Consider the following 13,783-nt stretch of genomic DNA (forward strand, 5'->3'; position numbering starts at 1 on the left):
AAAAAAAACCCCATAGCTGTTTTCCTACCTCCTAAGAGCATTAACAGAAAAGCTAAGCAAACCTCCTTGCCAATGGAAAGTCCTACTGCCAGGCTTTGATAACTTTCCGTCCGGCTCCCGATTTTTCACGCTGACCCCAAAAACGCCCCCAAAATACAAGCCAGCTGTGTAATTACGGTGATTGTAGCATCCCCATTCCACAGAAAGGGAAGGCGAGCAACCGGCTGCCTAAAATAACAACCCCGTGCAATCCGGTCGCGTTTTTCTGACGCCCTCGCGTTCACCTCCCCTAACCCCGTGCTGCCATGATAAGCATAACCATTTTCTCCCTTGTCCTATATTTTGGCCATATACTGGAATTTGATCCACAAGTCACCATTTGCTAAGGATAAGAAATGGCTTTAATGCCACAAACCGACACCCGCATCTTATCAATTTTTCCCTGTTTCATTTCTTCCAATAACCCCGCCAATTGGCTTGAGCAAGCAATTCAGGGAAAAAATAAATGTAATAGAGGTCCCTCTTTTCAGAGAGGTACTTCTGTCCAATTGCTTTCATCTTGAGAATACAGCTGTGAGGTCTGTTTCTAGGGATGTCCTTCAGCAGGCAGCACGAATTGCAAAATCAGTCACACAAACGGCCTACCCTATATAAAAATAACCAATCTATCAAGAGGGCCGAAGCCGAGCAGCAGTTAAAATAACTACCGGATCAGGAACGCTAAACTTACGACGCAGCTCAACAGATACACCTAGAAAGAAAAAAGAGCAGGCCATTTTTGGTTTGATTTATGTTATTACTTCATTTTTTATTCAAGACAGGAAACATTCCGAGAAGCGAATGCTAAAAGTCAGAAAAGACTGCCATAACAATATGAAGTGCAAGGCAAGTGCAAGACGGATAGGGGAACGTTGCTGTCTCTAATGAGACAAAAGCTACGGCTGAGCTCAATTTGAGATCGTCTCTGTGGCATCAGAGCCTTGTTAGGCAGACGCTGCAGGCCCTGCTCCCGCTGCACGCAGTTCTGCTCTCTCTTCTACACCGCTGCTTTAGGGATAAATCCTACCCTGGTAGTCGGTCGCGAGTCAGCAACTCCTATTGAAGTTGAGCTGCATTTCTCTGCAGGCGCAGTTTTACTGAAGGCGTATTTTTGGAGCGCTCCAGCAGGAGGACGGAGGGAGGCAAGGGAGGTAACGAGATGTACAGCTGAAGTGACTCGGATGGCAAAAGAACGCAAAAGCACGCAAAAGAATGAGCAGTCCCTCGGTGTGTTCTGAAATCCCTCTTCAAACCTTCCTATGTCAGCATCATCTTTCCCGTTTATACGGAAACAGGTTTGTGTGTTTGGAGCCCTCCAATGACAAAGCGCAGCCGTTGCTACACGTGGCTCTTCCTTTATGCCGGAGGAGTACCGGGGTGATAACGGCGCGCCCAAAGGTCAGACAGAGCACATCCCACAGCCAACCTGACGTGCCGCACGTTTACCGTGCTTTGGAGGAGGTTAACAAGGGCTAACACGGGAAGCAAAGGAGGAACCGCACAGGATGCAGGTGAATTAAGTGCTCTGGCGTGTATTAGAGAAGACTAACCCTGTCCGTGCAGGTGGGAAAAGGCTTAAGGACAGCACAGGCAGCGAGATACACGTTTGATCTCTCCTAGAAGACACAGACTGAAATCCCACCCTGCTTGAAGTCACCATGAATATTCACACCGACTTGAACGGGGCCAGCGCTCGGCCTACCATCAGCACATCACTTGACGCGACAGTGCGAAAGCATCGTCCTGGCTAAAGACGGTTGTTTTCAGTATCTCAGGGGGAGCTCCAGGAAAGAAGGGGACAGTCTCCTTAGCAGGGTCTGCGGTGACAGAACAAGAGCTTCAAGGTCAGAGAGGGCGGACTCACGTTAGATACGGGGAAAAATACTTGTACAGCGAGGGTGGTTTTGAGTCGATTCACGGCTTGTGAAGGGCTGAAGACGAATCCCCCCCGTTAACGCGAATCCGAGCAAGTTTTACGCCGTGCCGGCAGCCGCCAGAGAGCACCGACCCCCCTCATCGGAGGGCGTCGAGGCGTGGAGGCTTCTGGAGACGGCGGTCGAGAGGGGGAACGTCGCTGCCAGCGCTCTGCCCGTTGCCCCGTGCCGCCGCCAGGGGGCGCCGCCGAGCCGCCGTCACAGCACGGTCGCGGCGCGGTCCCCGCATCGGGACGCCGAGCGAGACGATCCCGCAACAAGGCGAGGAGGAGAAGCGCACAGCGAGTGCTTAAAGTGTCATTTAAGTCCGTAATTCAGATCTAGAGTCCACGCGTCTACCTGTCAAAGCCCCCGGCCCGCCCTAACGAGGCCCATCTGTGCTAATGACACAATGACCCCCAGGTGCCGGGCACAGCTGCGCCTCGTCCGGAGCCGAGCGCAACGCCCGCCCCAAAGCCTCTTAAGCTCCTCCGGGGGCTGCCGGGAGCTACGAAGGCGCTCTGCGCAGTCCCTCGCCGGGACGCGATGAAGGAGGTTGTGTGATGCTGTTCCTCTGCCCGAGGCGCTGCTGGGGCTGCTTGGAAGCCGAAACCTCGGGGTTCTGTTTAACGTTGTCTGTTGCGTTTGGTTCTTTTATTCAGGCTGCAGGAGGGCGTCGGGATCCGCCCCGGCCGGTGAGCCGTACCGATAGCGATGGAGGTGGTGAGCGCTCGGCGGTCCTTGGGGGGCTTTCCGCCTGGGGTGAGAGGCTGCCGGGCCCTCACCGTGCTCTTTTTGGGGCCGGCGTAGAGCTACCGCTGGGCTCCCTCGACTTTTCAGAGCCGGGATTGCAGCGCTGCCTGCTTTCTGTTGTATTTGGTTTGCTTTTTTTCCCCCCTCAACTTTTTTTTTTTTTAGGGAGTGCTTCAGTTCTTCAGTTCATTCTGCTCTCATCAGCGGGAGTGAGCGAGATGGGGCTGTGCTTCTGCAGCCTCAGCACTGCTGGGAGAGAGGAGCAACACGAAGGGCTGCTAAAACCAGGTGTTTCCCTATTGCGGCTGGAGCTGCAGCAGGGCCTCTCTTCATCCCAAACCGGCGAGGTTGTGGAAGTGTTGAGAGTTTGGGAGTCAGTAGGTGAGCTCTCTCCCCTTTGGACTTGGGTAGGGTTGCTGCTGAGCTATCTCTGTTTCTTCAGGATCAGCACGGTGCTGCTCTTGGAGGCCAAGGGAGACCTCTGGGTGGCCTCAGCCCCCCAAAAGGGTTTGTAGGTCCTTCAGCTCCTGCCTCCAGCAGCGGGAGCGAGCAGCAGGATGGGACTGGGTGTTTCCACCTTCCTTATGTGCATGACCTCATTCCCATCGTGGTGGGTGAACTTGTATGCCTGGAATGCTGTTTGTTACGGATTGCATGTTTTTTTTCCAGAAGGACAATCCAGCAGGGTGATGGAGTTGCTTTTCAGGTGAGAGAGCTGGAAAGGATTGAGCCCTGCCTAGGGATGAATGAACAACTAGAGGAGTGCTTGTGAGGTAGGTAAAGGTGAGTAACATCCTTGGGGGTGTTGGTTACAGACCAGGATGAGGAAGAGGATAAGACCTTCTGCGCACAGCTGTGGGCATTAGTTGTTCTCAGGGTAGGCTGAACCACCCTGTCAGCTGTTGGGGAAGCAAGGCTGCCAGGCTTGGTTATTCCAGGAGGTTCTTGCAATGTGTCAAAGGTAAAACTTAGGACACAAGCGACGGAGGAGCTTGTTCTCCCTACAGAGGGAGGCTCAGCTGGGGGTGGCCGTTCTGAGATGGTTCAGTTCAGGATCTGGTGTGGAAGAAGCAAAGCAGTAAGTAGGGTTGAGATATTGGATTTTCAGGAAGCCTGGTTTGTCCTCTGAAAGGATCTACTTGGAGGTATCCGTGCAGTTGGAACGTCAGAAGAGGTCCTGTGGGCGGTTGTTATTTCAAGCAATTTATTTGCGCTCAGGAGGGGCGCTCTTAGGAGAGTAAGAAAAGGAGCAGAAATAGCAGGGGAGCTTCATGGGAAAATGGGGCTTGCAGAAGAACTTGAAAGCGAGAAGGAAGAGATTAGGATGAGGAAGGCTAAAGCCTACTTAGTTTCTTCTTGGGGGGGGGGGGGGGGGGGGGGGGGGAAGATCAAGGATAACAGAAGTTAGCAAGTTTGTGAACAGCAAGGAGGAGAGTAGGGTGGGTCCTCTGCCTCATCAGGCAGGGGCTGGAATGCCTTCTTTGTTGCAGCTGTGACTGCTGAGGATGCTCCTTGACGATCCTGGATCCCAGAGGAAAGCGTCTTTGAGGAAGGATGCCTTCCTGATCGCAGAGGAGGCGGCAAAGATCACGTGGACAAAATTAGTGCCCCCCAGGTCCTAGTGGGACGTGCCTGTGTGTGGCGAAGGAGCTGGCAGAAGTGAGCTCCAGCTGGCTCTGTGTCACATTCTTTATGATGTTTTCTTTAGGAAAGTTGTGTGAGGACGGGAGGATAGCCAGCATCACGGCAGCCTTCAAAAAGGGTAAGAAGGAGGGCCTGCATAACCCTAGGCCAGTCCCTCTCCTCTTTCACCCTGGAGAGGTGGTGGAATGACTTGTTCTAGGTGTCATTCCAAGGAACTTGAAGAGTTTGCTATGAAGCAGTCAAGGTGGAATCACTGAGGGGAAATTGTGCTGCTCCAACCTGGGAGCGTCAGGTCAGAGAAGAGCAGGGGATGCTGCAAGCCTGACTTCAGTGTTTCTGTTGGCGTTTTTGTAATGAAGCTTAACAAGTGTGAGATGGGTGAGTGCACAGCAAGGCAGACTTAGAGTGGTATAGTTGGAAGCTGTACTTAGGGGCGTTTCCTGCATCAATGGGTGTTTGTTTCTCATTAGTGACCTGGATGAAGGGAGAGTCTCTAATGTCGGTGAGTGAGCGGATGATGCGAAGCTGGGAGGAGCAGCGACATTCAGCGGGACCCCATGAACTGTGGAGAGCAGGTATGGGGTTGTGCAACTGGAGAGGAATAACAGCGTGTACTGTTACCAGTTAGGAACTGGTCTGCTGGAAGGGAGACTGCAGGAGAAGGACTCTTTGGTCAGCTGTGAGCCAGTGGCCCCAGAAAGCCAAGGCTGTCCTGGGGTGTGATGGAGTTCTGTCCTGGTGAGGCTGTGTGAAGTATTTGTCTCCGCAGGTCAAGCGGATGGGAAAGTTGTACATGGGGTCCAATGGAGGGCAATGAAGATGATGAGGGGCCTGGAGCATCTCTCTGTGGAGGACTGGATGAGGAATCTACTTCTGTTTCACCAAGAGAAGGTGGGTGGAATCTCCTTTTTGTTAGTAAATATCTAGGAGTAGGAGTGTAGCAATACAATGGGGTGACATTTGTGGTTGTGAATGCCAGAAGTTCTGTATAAACAGAAGGAGTGATTTGTTGGAGAGTGATGGTATAGGCTAACTGGAGAGTTTGGAAATGGTCATGTTGAGTGCGGTTGCCTTCCTGGGTGATGTGGTATAGGGAAGCTGCTTTAGCAAGGGAGCCTTTCCAATCCTCTGTGGTTCTGTGACTGTCATTTGGTTTCAGGATGGAGGCTGCAAAGGAGTGTTTGTTTTTTTGGCAAGGATCTGCCTGAACATGAGTGGTTTCATCAGTGGTGGAATGGAGGAGGTAAGAGCCCTCAGTTGTGTTGTGTAGGTGTGGAGGCTCCTTTGTCAGAGGTTTGGTGCTGGAACAAGGATTGCTGTGTGACTGCCTCTCCAGAGGGAGGTGAGTTGTTTTGTTGTGATCTGTATGTGTATGGAGTTATGGCTGTAGCTGGTTTCTAGTGTGTGGGTTGTGTCCTGGGGTGAAGGTTGACTGTGTCTTCCTTTGTCCTGAAGGTGTTTTTCCAGTGGAGTGGAATTGATGGAGCATTCAGAAGTGGTGCCTTTTGGTGGAGCTTCACTTGGGCTGTAGCAGAAGAATTGGAGCTGACTTAACAGGTAGGCAGTGGGTGTTGTGTTCTTGGCTGAGGCATACTGTCTGTTGGTGTGTGGTTTTTGTTCCTTGGGTGCTGTTGGGGTCTGGGTCAGCTGTGTTTGGCTCTTTTTTTGTTGCCTTTGGTTGAAGTTGTGGCTTGGGCATTGTGTGTTTTGATTTAGTGGTGGTTTTCAGAGAAGCATTGTTTTTTTGGTGGGTGGGAGACAATTCCAGGGGGGAAATCCCCCTGGTTTTGGTTTTTTGTGGGATTGTTGGCTGGGGTTTGCACTATCTCTAAAGAGATATATTTTTTTTTTTTAGTGGGAGGGTGGGTGCTTGTCAGTATTGGTTGCTTATTCTTTGGTGGGGGTGGCCCACCCTGGCTAGGGGGCTCCCCTTGGGGGAGGTGGGTAGAGGAGCCCCCCTTCCCCAGGAGGGGCTCCCCTACCCACCCCCCCACACATGGGGAGCCCTCTTAGCAGGAGGGGCTCCCCTTGTGGGGGGGGTGGGTAGGGGAGCCCCTCCTGGGGAAGGGGCCCCCACCTCACCTACCCCCCCCCACAGAGGGAGCCCCTCCTGGTGAAGGGGCCCCCACCTCACCTACCCCCCCCCACAGAGGGAGCCCCTCCTGGTGAAGGGGCCCCCACCTCACCTACCCCCCCCACAGAGGGAGCCCCTCCTGGTGAAGGGGGCTCCCCTTTCTGATGTGATGGCTTCTTGGTGGCAGTGTTGCTGGTCCTGGGCTGGAAGGGAGGAGCTGAGTTCTGTGCTCTGCAGGAGGAGAAAGTTCAGTTTATTACGAAGCTCAAGTAGAACTTTTTTTTGCTATGACTCTGTATCTGTAGCTTAAGAGGGTGCTTGATGTGTGTAGTGGTTTACTGTGCCTGAAGGTTACAGTAAAAAGGGTTTGGGTAAGTGGCTGGAGGTGAAATGTGCCTGTGGAGTTGCATATAAGGCTGTGTTCCTAACTAACAACCTAAATAGGATGAGATGGTTAAGAAGGAGGGAAGTTGCCTTTCTCTGACTTTCTTGCCTATTCCTCTTAGGAGAAAAAATGGTCTAAGAAAATGGAAATGCTTATAAAACTTCTCTGGAGAGGTCTGTACAAGGCCAACTTGGTTTTCTGCATCTATAGTTTAAAATGTTATCTGGACAGACTTTTCCCTCAGTATTTAACACTGCTTCTCACAAAGTGAGCTCAATCAAATTGGACAGACAACTTAACTTAGAAGTTTCTAAATTCAAACAACGAACAACTAGGTCTCCCTTGCAAGATAGGCTTCTTTCACTTTTGCCTCCTTGCAGGATCAAAACTGCAGAGGAGAACTTCTAGGTGTAACTCTGCTCTTGTTTCAGTGTGTGCCCCAAAAATACTGGGAATGAAGTTTGCTTCCATAGTGTGAGAAGCAGGTGAGTAGATGTCAGTTTTAGAGAAGAATTACCCGCTTGCAGCAGTTTCTTTTGAAAAGATTTTCTACTGCAAGTAGAGATGCTCTGTGTTACCTGTGGAAATAGGATGCCTAAGTATCTGCACTAAAATAATGGCTGGACTGAGCTAGCTCAAGTTTTCCTGGTGTAGTGGATACCTGGCAGTCTCCAACTTGAAACAAAAAGCAAAGAATCTTGCTTACCTCAGGGAAGAAATGTAGCGCCTACCAGTTATTTCTGTGCTTGGGACTTCTTCCCTTGCTGCTGAACTGACTTCTTCTTGGGAGAAGAAAGTGGAGGACGAGGACCGCTTCTGCAGTTGGCCATTTAGCACTGCAAGTTCTGTAAGGAAAAAAGTGAGACTTAAGTTAATAATGAATATCTTCACAGGTTGTCTACTTCAGCACTATGGTGTGTCAGACTTGCTTGACTCACCAAATGAAACCAGTACTTTTCCAGTGTTTGCATTGTTGCAGCGGAATTCCTGGAGAGAAGCGTTGCTTGAGTTTGGAAGGGCTTCTCGAGTGTGAAGGTAGGAGTGCTGTCCTGAGAGCTGAGCGGCGTTGACTCTTGCAAAAAGATGGTTTCCTTTTTTCAGATAGGTAAGTCAAACCACTCTCAGCAAACCAATGGAGAAACCAGAGACTAGTGCATCTCTATGGTACCCTTTGGGTTAAGTTAGGGTAAGTTAGGTCCTGTGAACCTCTCTGCCAAAGGGAGACTGAACTCTAACCTGAATGACATGCATCATATTTTGCATTTTTCTTTTAATTGGAAGAAATGGAACTAACTTCAGATTCTGCCTTTGCATTAGATGCTTGTATAAAAACACTGTATACAGTATGTAAGACTTGGCAATTATTAATTGGTTTCACTTGCAGTTAGTTCTGCTGCTGTTGCAGTGCAACACCTAGATAATTCAGGACAGAAAGTGGAGCTAATTTACTTACCTGTGACACTGAAGTCAAGTCTTTAGCAAAACAGAGTTTCCATGAGTTATTAGGTTATTTTACTCATTAGTGCAAGCAGATAACTACAGGTGATTAACCTGTTGCTTCTTGTACTAAACAAAACACATGAAAGCTTCACCTTACATACAAACTCAAAGAAATGCCTGTTTCTTCCTTGTTTATAGAATCAGAAAGCAGCCTGGGTTGGAAGGAACCTGTGTCTCCAAGCTCTGCACTGCTCTGCCTCAACTTCAGTTGCATCTCTGTGAGACTCATCAAAGCCTGGGGATGACCAGTGTCAATGACAGTTTGCATTCTGGTTCTACTCAATTTTCACATTTTCAGATTCAAAGTAACAATTTCTACACTAGGAGGAACTTAGCTGTGACACCTGGGCACAAATTACACCTTTGGAGACAAACTTCAAGATTTGCAAACTTCAAGATTTGTTTCCTATAGGTACAGGCCTGAATCAAACACCCCTTCTGCATCACGTTGCAGCCTGTTTCCCAAGGTTTCCAGGTGACTCAAACATTTTTATCTTCATTTTTACTGCAGAGTCAGCAGTTAGTTAATACATGAACTGAAATAAAACAAAAAACAACCACCAACTGGAGGGGAAGGTAGAAAACACTCTTGCTGTGAAACAGGCTCCAGGCCAAGAGTGGTTCCCTCTGCTTGGTCCAGTTACAGTTCAGAGGCTCATTCCTTGGAAGCAAAATCTTATAAGTAAACATGGAGCTGAGCCTCTCTCTGCCCTTTATCCCCTCCCATGAAGCCTATTTTTTTTTATCCCATTCAACTCAAAGGCACCCTCAGAACACTGGACTAAATCTGCCTGTAATAAAATAAATCTAATTCTGGTCACATTAAAATACATCACAGACCTTCAAAGGAATAGTGCTAGGCTGCCTAATGAAAAATAGAGTGCTTCAAGTGAGATAAACCAACATTCTGACCGTAAGCAAGAACAAACTGGGATCTGGTGTCACAGGATATTCCTTCTCTCTGGGTTTTTGCATATTAACCAGCAGACAGGTTTGTGGAAGATGACTTATTGCTCTCAGTTTTACCACAAGGAAAATACATAATGTTTCTAGCTGATCGGTAACATGAAGTTCAACTCTGTCCCAGTACGTTCATGCATGGCCTAACAAGTGAAATTACTTAAAAGAGAGCCCTCAATGTCAAAAAAGGCTTTACAAAAATGACTCAGTGATTTTTCAGCTACTTGCCCTTACTGAGTGCAGAGCCCTCTGTCCCTCTAAGTTTTAGCAGCTCTGTATGATTATTATTGAATGGGAACCTCCGTTATCTCAGTGTTGACTGAGGTACAAATGCCCATTGGAGTGACTGAGGGAAAGGGCAGTGAGTGTTTGCTTTGGCTGTTTAGCCAAGCTAGACTTATGTTATGCATCCTGATTTACATGTAATGTGGAGATGTAACGTGGATGCCCCATCCCTGGAGGCGTTCAAGGCCAGGCTGGATGCGGCTCTGGGCAACCTGGTCTGGTGGTTGGTGACCCCACACATAGCAGGGGGGTTGGAACTAGATGAGCATTGTGGTCCTTTGCAACCCAGACCATTCTATGACAAGTGAATCAAAAAGACTTTAAACAGAGGAAAATAAAAAAGAGGAAACCGTAGATGTCACATACAAACGTCTGAGAAATAATCTGAGCAAAAGTTAACATTTGCTCCTTTTTATTTTGAGCAATGTTAAATATGGTTTTCCTGCACTTTGCAGTGTCAGCTAACAGCCTGCTATATCCTTAGCTCAGCCATAGCTGGACAAATCAGTCCCTTTACAGACACCCACACAGTCCATCTTTCCCCAACCCATTGGCCACCAGTTCACACACACAAGGAATCATCCAGTAGGTACAATGACCAGTCACCGCTGCAGCTGCTGCTGTGCCTTTGAAGGAAACACAAAGTTACTGCTTGTCTTTCTTCCCCTCCCTCCTTTCTGGAGGCTTCTAGGCTGTAAGCGTGCAGGAGAAAACTGGAACTGCTTAGGCCTCCCCTGCAACAGGTCCGTTTCTGAACAAAGTTATGAAACCAAGAGAAGATACGGGCTTCTTCATCAACTTTTTTAAAACACCAAAGAAAAATCATGTTTAAAGGTGATGCTATTAGCTGAAGACAACAGAAAAAGGGTGGCAACTTTCCCTATAGAGAGCTCAAGATGTGTGTGTCGTCAATGCTTCCGGGACCCCTCCTGGGCTTCAGCAAGCACGCAGGCCATGGCTAACATTTCCAACCCTGAAACCCAGCCCTCCAAGAAAAGAGTAAATCAAAATACATAACGTAGGGTGATGCAGGGCTACTTCTTTCATTTCATCTTCACAGCACAGAGCTCTCTCTGCAAGACAGATACGCAAGTGTATTAAGCCCACTGACACCTCTCCAAAAGCTTATTTGCTGGCTAATTAGACAGTTGAAAAGATCAACAGGTCGATGGAATTGAGATAATGCTATCCAATGTAATTACTACAATTGCAATATTTTAGGAATTGAAGAACAACTCCGTTCGACCTATGCCAAAAAGCCTATATACAGAAGTCCGTACTTAGGTGGTTATTTTTCTCTATCGGTTCATAATTGCCTTCTGTTTTTAATCACAGCTTCTTTCTCCAACTGTTGCAAAGATGGCACTGTTGTTTTTTCCTGCGTAGCCTGAAGTCCCCAGTGGCTACAGTCCACTTCTCTCCACCGCTGACGTTTAAGGTGCTGACAGCCCCCAAGCGCCCGAGGGATCCTGCTGTCTTCGGCAAGGTCTCATTTCATTTAATTTCATATTTAAAGCTTCCGTGACCTTTTTGAACATGTAAATGATAAAAATACTTTCACACACGGATGTATCGAGCGCCACGTCCACCTAGGCTTGTTAATAAACCTCGTTGCTCTGTTTCTGCTGGCCCGTGGCTATATTAGCTGTCTGCTCGCCTTATTTGTGAGATATAAATAGCCAGGGACTGCACACTCGCTGTCTAGTTACATCGAGATAACAGTGATTTTAATACTCTTAAACAAGCCTGTCTCCTGACGCGGGTCTGTCCAGAATGCTCACTCTTACCTATCTTCCTTCTTCGTGTTTGAGTGGGAGATTCGTAAGCAAAATTTCTCAGCCACCAAACGTGCCAATAGAAAACAAAAGGGCCACTGAAGGGCGTTTTTGCACTGTTCACACGCTGCTGTTGGAAAGTAATTCTCCATACCATTTCTTATGTTTGGGCTCAATAACATTTCATACCCGTACCGCACAGTGGTTCTGACCCAGTCACGCTGCATTGGCTTGAATCAGAAAGTCCCAGACTCATCTCAGGGCTATGCTATATCATTCTTACTGCAAATTGAAGATAGCTGGTACTCCCTTCCCAAAAGGCCTCGAGCCTCAACACAGTAATGCCTTACAGTGAAGTAAAGCAGAGAGAGGCAGAGAACTACACTCAGTAAGGGATTGAACTAACAACAGAATTTAAACAGGATTTAGGTGAGGATTGGCATCTAAATAAACAGTTGTGAGCTAAAGACCCTTGGCTCTCAGGGCATCTCCTTCTGTGACCGAAAAGGTCTCTAGGGCCGCTGTGAGGGTACAGAGGGAGAACTGCATCCTGGCTTCCCAGCATCTATTTTTCTGCTGAACTAAGTGCACGTGCCCTGTAAGGCACGCCCAGAGCACGCTGGACACCCTGCCTTAGCCCCAGGTCGCGCCACTTGTTCAGGTATCGTTTGGGTAACTGATCTTTCAGTGCTAAATGCCGACTACAGCATCCTCAGAGAGAAGCTCTCTCTCTTGGAGAAGCTGATAGCCCTAAGCACTGCATTACAGAGCACTGAGAGTCCCCCACAGGAACATGCTGCCCCTGGAGGACGGCTAGTCTAGTCAGGACCTAATGCAAACCATGGAAGTACAGGTATCTGTGGAATAACATACCACTTTGGCTGCGTACAAAATGAGATACAATGAGTAAGTTCATCAAGGACATTATAGCCTCTGGAGAAATCCTTTACAATAGCTGCGATGAGTAACATCTCACTCCATGACTCTGTTGACTTCCATCTTCCCCTATAGTTACATGGATTACCCTGGAAGCAATGCCTCCTCTTTATTTCTACAGAAACTACAGTGAATAAAAAGAGCACAAGAACACTATTTGATAGTGTTTTGTGGCTGAGAACTTGCTCTGCTTTTCAACATAGTCACCGCTGCTAGCTATAGACTTTGTCGCATGGCTATATCTAAGTATGCACGCATTATTACGTACTTGTGAAAACTTTTCCACATAGCTGTGCTGTAATTTGCATTCACATCTTACATTTATATCCGTAAGAGGACTTCTGCCGGGCACGGGTGAGCACCGTTGGACTATACAATGCTTGATAGCTGGGGGCAACAGTGCAGTGGCAACAACAGAGAAGTGAGGTGCAGCAGCAGCGGATGCAGAAAAGAAAGAAACTCCTTACCTTTACAAGACCTGTAAAATCCTCAAGAGGTGCAGAGAGCTCTAGAAGACAGTCTTTCTCCTCCCCCTGCTGGCCCTTAAATGAGGTCTGGGAAGGGGTGGATCCTGGCTCCACCCCTTCTAATTGGCTGCATTGCGTTCACCTGGGTTGGCCCTGGCTTGGCCCTGCCTTCCACCAGGTGCTCAATCACTGCTTCGGACCGTGACTTGATGTCTCTTATGCAGACATCAATAAAATCTCTGACTTGATTTTTGGCTACGTAAGGAACTGTACGTCAGAGTCGTGGTTTTCTTCCAGTTCCTCTCTACTGAGTTCACTGCTTCTTCTTTACTTGTTATTCAGTGCTTGCTGTCTTCCCATCAGCAGCCGTCCACCTTCGAAGCGATTGGTGTCAGATGTCATTTCTCATGGCCGGTTTCCCTGGCTTTCGCTAATGCAAACTGATGTACAACATTTGCACTTTGGAGCGGTTCGAAGCAGTGATTTCCATTTTCATACCCTCGTGCGCTTCGTTCAGTTATTTCTTCTGCAGTACTTGTTGCCCTCCTCGCACTGAAAAAAAAAGTGAAGCAGAACTTCGATTAGGTCTATGCGAGTTATCCTCCAGCCTGTAAAATAGCCTTCCTGCACCATAATCCATTTTCTTTGCTTCTGATAGCTACCTGTCCAAACAAGTCCTTGCTGTTTGTATTAAAGTCCGTGCCCACGTGCCCAATGCTTTCTGAAAAATGACTTCCGTTCTCATTTTGTTTCCTTACATAAAAGCGCCTAGGATCCATTCCTCAAAAGCTATGCTTTTTCTCCATGCTACTTACTAACATAATGCTCCTCCCGGTCAGCTCAGGAACCTTCCCTGGCACTCTGTGGACGCACGGTTTGCCACTCAGGTTTTTCACAGGGTGCATAATCGTGGTGTAATTCCTGTGTTTCGTGACTCACAGCGCGCTCTAAACTGAAGTAACTCAGCAGGCTTCAAGAGAAGCACGGTTTTATGGTCAGTCAGGTCCGACTAAACTGTTGCGTGCATTTCAGAGCATCCTACAGAATATTTG

At 48.3% G+C, this 13,783-nt stretch overlaps 1 long non-coding RNA gene across 7 annotated transcripts; it reads left to right on the forward strand.

Moving 5' to 3' along the window:
• The first annotated feature begins 2,607 nt into the window (after positions 1-2,607).
• Positions 2,608-11,174, forward strand: LOC107053759. 7 transcript variants are annotated; one of them, XR_005860647.1, is made up of 11 exons: positions 2,608-2,675; positions 2,871-3,478; positions 4,196-4,320; positions 4,414-4,467; positions 4,549-4,727; positions 4,820-4,924; positions 5,119-5,691; positions 5,805-5,906; positions 7,240-7,994; positions 8,447-8,783; positions 10,889-11,174. It is a non-coding gene; the product is annotated as an uncharacterized LOC107053759 (long non-coding RNA). The 7 variants fall into 7 exon arrangements; XR_005860646.1 differs by having other exon boundaries at positions 7,240-7,293; positions 7,702-7,994; positions 8,447-11,174; XR_005860643.1 differs by having other exon boundaries at positions 5,119-5,240; positions 5,509-5,691; positions 8,447-11,174.
• The last annotated feature ends 2,609 nt before the right edge of the window (positions 11,175-13,783 follow it).

This window comes from Gallus gallus, chromosome 6, assembly GCF_016699485.2.
Source record: "Gallus gallus isolate bGalGal1 chromosome 6, bGalGal1.mat.broiler.GRCg7b, whole genome shotgun sequence".
NCBI classification, from domain to species: domain Eukaryota; kingdom Metazoa; phylum Chordata; class Aves; order Galliformes; family Phasianidae; genus Gallus; species Gallus gallus.